General features: G+C 64.7%; 1 protein-coding gene across 13 annotated transcripts in view; it reads left to right on the top strand.

Moving 5' to 3' along the window:
• Positions 1-1,043: 1,043 nt before the first annotated feature.
• The window catches only part of MAMLD1 (mastermind like domain containing 1), a 117,386-nt gene continuing 110,877 nt past the window's right edge, over positions 1,044-7,552 (top strand). For 4 of the 13 annotated variants that reach the window (XM_067724280.1, XM_067724278.1, XM_067724276.1 and 1 more), the window contains exon 1: positions 2,745-3,029. The gene's annotated coding sequence lies outside the window, so the exon portion shown is untranslated. Of the gene's footprint in view, positions 1,286-1,720; positions 1,834-2,017; positions 2,381-2,739; positions 3,030-7,552 lie in introns of those variants that run through there. The other 9 variants (XM_067724284.1, XM_067724283.1, XM_067724281.1 and 6 more) reach the window with 5 other exon arrangements.

The raw sequence follows: 7,552 nt of genomic DNA, 5'->3' as shown, positions 1-7,552 counted from the left end.
TAATCCAGGTAGGAGATGCTGATGGCTGAGCCCAGAGGGTAGCAGTGGACGTGTTGGGGGGGGGCGGGGGAGAAGGCTGGGAGTGTGGATGCATCTTGAGGATGGAGACAACAGAACTGTCTGCTTCTCTGGATGTGGGGTGTGAGCAAAAGAGAAAAAAAAATGAGAGAATTCAGCCTGGGCAATTTGCAGGACGGAGCGTCATGGACTCGGGTGGCAGGCCATGGGAGAAGCCGGTTTCAGAAATGTTCAGGAGCTCAGCTCAGGCTGCGTGCGGCTCAAGATGTCCGGCAGCCATCCAGGTGGTGGTGCGAAACGGGCCGTTCATCCTCTGGCACAGGTGCGGCTGTGATCTCACAGGCTCCCAGGACCCACGGGGGGAGTGGGCATCACCCGCTCCGCTGGGGAAGCAGACGGGAAGGGACATGAGGGTGGAGTGAAGGTTTCTGGGAACAGATCCCCATTTTCCACCGCACTTTGAGGCGGGCGGGAATCAAATTTTAAAAGCACTGGGCCATGCTCGGTAATAGACACAGTTATTCCTGGTTCCGTTTTGTTTAATCCGATTCTCTTCAAGACATGAACTCGCCCTCGGCCCGCGGGAAGCCGGCCGACACGAACTCGCTCTAGGATGACCACCCCCCTCCCCGCAGTAGCCCAACAGGCCGGGGACGGGGACTCCATCGCGGCCTTGTCGGGAGTGAAGGTGAGGGCTGCGATCAGTTCAGTCACCGGAGAGCAATACCCTCTCCTGGCCGCTGGCCTTCTCCAGGGCAGCCCCGGCTGGGCCCGGCCAAGGTGGATTCCTACCCAGCAGCCCCGCTGAGCCGCGGACCCCCGCCGCGCCCGCTGGGCCGCGCTCGCCCCGCTACCGGGGCCGCGGAGCAGGAGTCCGACACCTGTGCCCCACGGTGGGGCCCGGACGCCGCTCCTCAGTCAGGAAACTTGGGCAAACGCTCAGAGGCAAGCGCCCGGCTCCGTCGCGCCTACGCAGCCCACGAAAGGACTTCGCTCGGTTCTGGGAGGGGGCCCCGCGCTTCCCGCGGCCCGAGGGCGTGGGCGTGGAGGGAAGGAGGGGCCGCGTGGGCGGTTGGCCCACCCCTTTATTCCCGGCCCGCAGCTCGGCCGAGTGTGACCAGATGTGCTGGTGACAGGTCGCTCCTCAGAGGTGCAGGCGGGAGCCCAGAGCCCGCTCTGGGGCTGCTGCGCTCGGCGCTGCTGCTGTCGGACCGTACGCGGCGTCCGCGAACTGAGCTCGCTCCCTGCCGCCGCCCGGGAAGTGCAGGTTAGGAAACGCAGCCCGGTTGGGGACCCCGGAGGAGGGGCGCGAGCCAGCCCCCGGGGAGACGGGGAGAGGAGCCACCGGCCTCCGCGCCCGGGCAGAGGGAGGACGGCGCGCTCCGGCTCGCCGCCGGGCAGCTCACGAGGAACCCGTGTTCCTGCAGAAGCCGCAGGTGTCTGCCCCGGGATAACCCCGCGCTGCGAGAGGCCAGGCCGGCCCAGCTCCCGCGGGGGCTCCGCCGGCCCGAGGCCAGAGAGGCGGGAGACTGGCTGGCGCGCCCGGGCTCCTCGGCGGGCGGCACAGACAGGGTCCGCACCTGGGCGGGGGCGGGGGGCGGAGGAATGCAAGGAGGAGGAGGGGGCGGGGGCCCGCCGGGCGGAGGGGGGCCGCTAGGCCAGGAGCGGGGCGGGTGCAGTTCGGCAGTCGCCACCTGAGAGCCCTGGTCCCCACTGCCGTCACAGCGGGTCGCCTTGGCCGTCTGGGCGGGAGCCAGCGGGCAGACGCGGCGGCCGTGAGACCGGCGCTCCTCTGCCCGCAGCCGTCCGCGGAAGGTGAGCACCCTTCCGGGGCGAGGGGGAAGAGGCCGGGCCGCTGCTCGAGGTCGGTCTCTGCCGAGGACGGGAAAAGGGGGAGGGGGGGATGGAACTGGCTACTTGACGCTGACACCCCGGTCCGGATGACGATCGGGGGTCCTTCGGGGAGCTGCCATCTCTCTCATTCTCTTTCTCTCGCCAGGGCCTCTCGGGGATTCGGTCTCTCCCTGTCTCTCGTCTCCCTCGGTCTCGGTCCGTCTGGAGCGCTCTCCGGCCCTGTCGCCGGTGAGTGCTGGCTCTCCCGCTCTCCCTGCTCGTTCCGCGTCCGTCAGGGGCGCGCGCCGCTCACCAGCTCGCTCGGGCCAGAAGCGGGAAGTCTACCTGCCGTGAGCCGGCTTCCCGAGCGCGCGGGGCTCCGCCTGCCGCCCTCGGGCGAGCTCCATCCGCTCGTGCCCGGGGGCGCACGGCCACCCCGCTGTCGCCTCTCGCCAGCAGCGCACCGTCTAGGCGGGCCACCTGCCACCTAAGGCACCGACCGCCTCCCGCTGCGTGCGGAGCCACCGAGGTGAGTGTGCGCGTGCCCCTTCCTTCCCTCCCGCTGCTGCCCGGCTGCCCTGGCTCGAGTTGAGTGGAGAAACGAGGCAACCGCGGCGAAGCCAGCCTGCGGCCGCTTTCCCTTCCAAAGAGTGGCCGGAGGGCCCGGTAGGCCCCTCGGGCGGCCGCCGCGCTTCTGCTAACCCCGGCCCCCTCCAGGCCTGGAAACTCGGCGTTTCGGGGCTCGGGGCCGGCGGGGTCGCGGGCGGGGCGGCGTGGCTTCCCCTTTAAGGCCAGAGCCGCTCGTCGCCGCGAGTGTGAGGGTGTGTGAGTGTGCGGCGTGCGTGTCTCCTCCTCCCCGAGTGACACAGCAGTGAGAAATGCCTATCAGTAACTTAAACCCCCGAAACTCCACCTTCCGGGCGCGCGGCGCGGAGCCGGGCGGTGGGAATGGAGCGAGCAGATTGAGGCCGCCGCTGCAGCGCCGCCGGCATGAACTTGGCTGCGAGCTGAAGCGGCCGGAGGCGGGCGGGCGCGGGGGCACCGGCCGCTAGCCAGAGGTGATCTGCAATCGGGCCGGGCCGCTCGGCGGGCGCCGGAGGCCAGACTGCCCGCGCCGGTGGCCGCCCGCCCCTCGGGCACTGCCCCCGCCGCCGCCGCCGCGGGAGCTCCGCAGCACGGTAAGGCTGAGGGCGGGCGCGGGAGGTCCGACTGCTCTGGGGGCGCCGGGCTGCACTTGTGGCCCGCACTTGTGGTCCCCGTCGCGGAGAAGCGGGGGCCCGGGGATACTGAGAGCCAGGGGACCCCGAAGTTTGCTCCGAGCACACGGCCCACCTGGCGCTGCGCGTGGTCGCCCCCTTCTCGGACTGGCTGGGCCGAGCTCAGCGCAGCTCGCATCGCCCGGGACTGTGGCCTGTGCCTGCACCCCGGCGCCCGCCGGGCGTCTGGAATCGGGTAGGGGCAGTCGAGTACCGAGAAGGGAAGGCAGAGGGGCGCGGGCCACGAGGGCTCCCCCGGCCGCGCCGGGCTACCGGGAGGCTCCCGCTCCGACCCGGCGCACCCCGGGCCGCTCGCAGCCCGGATGCCACCGGCGACGCTGCCTTCGCATACCGGCTCCCAGAGCTCGGGCCAGTCGGCAGTGGGCGCTGGGCGCAGGATTTCCCCCAACCCCACCCGTACCCAGTTTGCCGCCACCGAGCGGGAGTGTGGAGTGTGCGCGCGCCGAGCCCGCCGCCTTTCGCTCCCTCCCCTGCCAAATTCTCTGGAGAGCAGCCCTGAGCAGAGCTGGCGGCTCGAGGCAGCCCCGACTGGGCTCCTGCCCGGAGCTCCCAGCGCCCCCGCGCCCCGAGCTCCCAGGCCTCGGAGCGGCAGCACAGCCCGGCGCCCGGCGCCCGGCGCCAGCGAGGGCGGGCGGGAAGCCCCCCGGAGCGCCGCCAAATACTTTTCACGGCCAGTTGGCTCGGCCAGGCTCCGTCCCGATGCAGCGTGTCCGAAGCCGCTTGGAAAGCTGGCCATACGGTCTGATTTTGATCCGTGATTAAATTCGGACTGAGCAGACACTAATAGGATTAGCTTGCAGAAAACTGCCCTGAAGTCGTCGGAACCTGAGCAAACAGACGCACTTCGGGCCGGGGGCTTCGCCCCGCCGCGCTTCTGCAGCTGGGTGCGGCCGAGCGGGACACCCCGAGTGTGGGTGGGAGTGTGTGCGCGGGCGGGAGCACAGGATGGCTGAGGGAGGTGGAGAGAAGCGACTCCACTTGCTGGGGTGGCTTGTCGTTTTTTGGCAGCAGGAGGAATTCTCCCCCCCCCCCCGGCCCCAGGGCGCCGTCCCCACGGCGAACGTGCCCTTTGCGGGTAGCCAACCAAGGCCAGCTCCGGGACATTGTGAGGGCGAGCGAGCTGGGCGTACGAGAGGCGGCCGCGCTGGAACAAAGACGCAAAGTCTCCCCGAGCCTGAGCAATTTCGAAAGAGTTGGTTGGGAAGAGGGCCCGAGTCTCCCGGGGGAGACCCCCGCGGGGATCGCGCCGCCCCCGCCGGCCCGGGCCCCGCGGCCGGGCGATCCCGTTCCCAGGCTGCGGCAAGCCGGAGGGCAGCATCGCAGCGGGGCAGCCCAGCCCTCCGCAGGCGTGGGCCGCCTCCCGGGTGCCCACGGGCCGGGTGGTGTCGGCCTCGCTCCCGCTGGGGCTTCCCGGCCGCCGCCGCCGCCGCTCGGGGCTCCCGGAGGCCGCGCAGCTTCTTCCCCCACTCCACCTCTTCTTGTCTTTATAGATTCCCCCCTCCCTCCCACCCCCGCCGCCGTTGCTGCCGCCGACAATCCGCTTTATAAAAAGCCCCTTTGTTTCCCTGGAGGCTGGAGAGAGGGAAGGGAAAAGGGACGCAGAGGCAGGGGGCGGGGGCGAGCCGCCCGGGACAGGAGGGCAAGTGTAGGCGGTGGGGAGGAGGCTGGGTCTCGAATCCCCTCCGCAGGAACCCCAGAAGGCGTGGGGAGCCCCCGGCTCCTGGCGCCTGCAGCGGGCCCGGCAGCCGGGCGGTGGACACCCGGGGCCCCCGCGGCCCGGACGGCTGGGCTGGCGGCTCGGCTAGCGGGCGGGCGCGGAGGCCAGAGGCGGCGCACGCTCGGCGGCTTGGGCAGACGCCGCTCGCCGCTGCGCTCGCCGGGCGCGGGCATAGGGGGCGCTCTTTCCTCGGTTTCGCTTTGCAGCCCGCGCCCCTCGCCGCCTAGACTCAGGGCGGCTGTCGCACCTGCCGGTGGCCAAGACGACGGCTGAGACGACGGCGGCGACTCTGAGGCTAACGCCACCCCGCGGCTGCGCTCCTCCCTCCTCCCGCGCCCTCCTGCCACCCCCAGCCCCCTACACAGGGGCTCAAACGCTCCGCGGGGCCTCTTTGTTTGCACGGAGGGAGGGCGTTGGAACTGCCACCTCCGAGGTTCGTGTAGCTCGGGCAGGCGGTAGGGACGAGGATGCACCTCCGGAACGTGCGTCAGCCTACCGCCTCTGACGGAGCCAAGGCCCTGCACTTGGGGGTGTCCGGGACCCACGGGTTCCCGGCACTAGCTGGAGTGAGGATTCAGCCGGCCCCTATCCCTTACACCTGCCCTGCCCCCCAAACTTGCGGGAACTCGGACTTGCGCGGAGGAATGTTAAACATAATGTTTGGAGTAACCTTTAGCCAGCCTGTCGGCCTGGCCGGCCCCGCCCCCGACCCCCGGACCGGTCCGCCTCTCTACTTGTAAAGTTTGTTCGGAAGGGGAATACTGACAATAAGAAAAATTGACAAATAAGGAGAAGTGGGCGGGGCCCAAACTCGACTGGTAGGTGTCCTGAGCGAAGTCAAATTCCTCCCGGTCTCTCGCCAGCTCCACCCCCTCTTCCCATTTAATCTCCCGGCGACACAGTGTGTGTGCCTTTTCACATATCTTTCCCCTGCTCCGCTCTCCTCCGATCTCTGGAGGGTATTCGTAAGTGCTGGTCGAACATTTGTTCTCTGGTCTTTGGAACAGAAGGAAGCGTTAACTCCCCCCCACCCTCGAAACACACACATCCCAACTGCATCTAAAACCACAAGAAAGTACTCAAAGGGTAAACTGTGGGCTCTACCTTCTCCTCCCCCTTTGTGCTTCCCTTCTGGAACACGATCATTGGAAAATAAAGCTGCTGATGTGCGAGATGGAACATATGGTTCCTCCATAAGAGAGAAGCTGAAATGGCCTTGAACCTGCCGGACAGACCAGCTGTTTGCTGCCAGCCAGAGCAGCTAATCAGCTTCTTCCCCTTAAAGTAACAGCCCTCTTTGCTCTTGATGACCAGTTTGCATATTAAATAGGATATTCTCCAGAGGAGAAACGTGATGGGCTCCTATATTGCTTTGTGCTTTGGTAGTTCTGCAAAGCTGGTCCCCTGCCCTGAGGGCTGCCTTGGCCTCACCCCACTCGTGCCTCCAGCGTTTGAGTGTGTTTCCTTCCACACTGATGTACTAACGTTGCCCAAAGTGGAACCTGGGAAGGAGGCGGGAAAGGGGAAAGAGAGCCAGGCTGAGAGATTCCCAGATGCCCAGGAGGAAGTCTCTGTTTTGTTGGTACTGGCTTTAGAAAAACTAGCAGTTCTCTCCCCACCCCTTAAAAATATCACAAAGAGCTGCAGCTCTTCCTTATAAGATCTGCTTAAAAATCATCCTCTTCCGGCTGTGACCATTTTCAGTTTTCCTTCAGTACAGTGTGTTTGAGAAGGGGGGGGGGGAACAGTTTGGCATTGGAAGAAGAAAGGCTTGAGGAGATACGAGGAAATTCCATGTTAGGAAATCATTAGCAAAGGGTGACTTCGTCTGTTTTCCTGCCACTGACGCTGACAGTGACACAGATGTGTGGGTTGAAACAGGAACGTCATTGAATTTTTAAACTCAACCAGAAAATAGCCTGTTGCTTGGGTGGGAGCGGGGCCATACATTCACTGCATCTTAAGGTAGGAGATTTACTGTTGTTGATTCTTTTCACTAAGGAAAGGGATTTTGTCAAGCTTAGCCAGCACATTTAATATCATTTTTTCCCTTTTAAGTGGATCACCCAAAGGCTTAAAATGCTCCTGTTAATAGATCAGCCCTAGGAAATCAACTGCTGTCTGTTTAGGCTTCTGAAATGGGCAGAAACTGACCTTAGGCAAGTGGTCCTTCTGACGGTAGAACCACTCTCCTCCTTTAAGGGGGCTTCCTATCTGCAGTAAACTTTTTTACGATTCTGATTTTTTCTTTCTGCAGCGCTGCATCGGAGAGATAATTAGCCTAGGAGCTGGGAAACTTGTGTTCTAGAACAGTCTCCCAACTAATTAGCACAGTGGTCTTGGGCAAGTCAGTCCTCCCTCCTTGTCCCTCTACCACCACGACCTCGGAGTCCGAGTCCCTTCCAGCTCTGACATACTGTGATTTGTGAATGAAATAGTCATTTTCTGGGAAACTGAAATGCTGTCGGGGATAGCAGCTAGATAGATAAAGAAATGGGACTGAGATTTTGAGGGGCAGCGAGAAGAGGGAGGAGGAAAAAAGGACAGAAGGTCAATCCAAACAACATGGAAGTCGAAATTGTTCCCTCTCTGTATCTTTCACCCATGTGAACATCTAACCCAGAAGCCTGGATGGTGGAGGCTGGGAAGCGACCCTGAGGGCTTCCTGTCCGGTACCCTTAATCCGGTGGTCTCAGGACCTACTGAC

This window comes from Pseudorca crassidens, chromosome X, assembly GCF_039906515.1.
Source record: "Pseudorca crassidens isolate mPseCra1 chromosome X, mPseCra1.hap1, whole genome shotgun sequence".
In the NCBI taxonomy this organism is placed as follows: domain Eukaryota; kingdom Metazoa; phylum Chordata; class Mammalia; order Artiodactyla; family Delphinidae; genus Pseudorca; species Pseudorca crassidens.
Note: the sequence above shows the minus strand (reverse complement) of the source record. Positions and strands in the feature narration are given on the sequence as shown.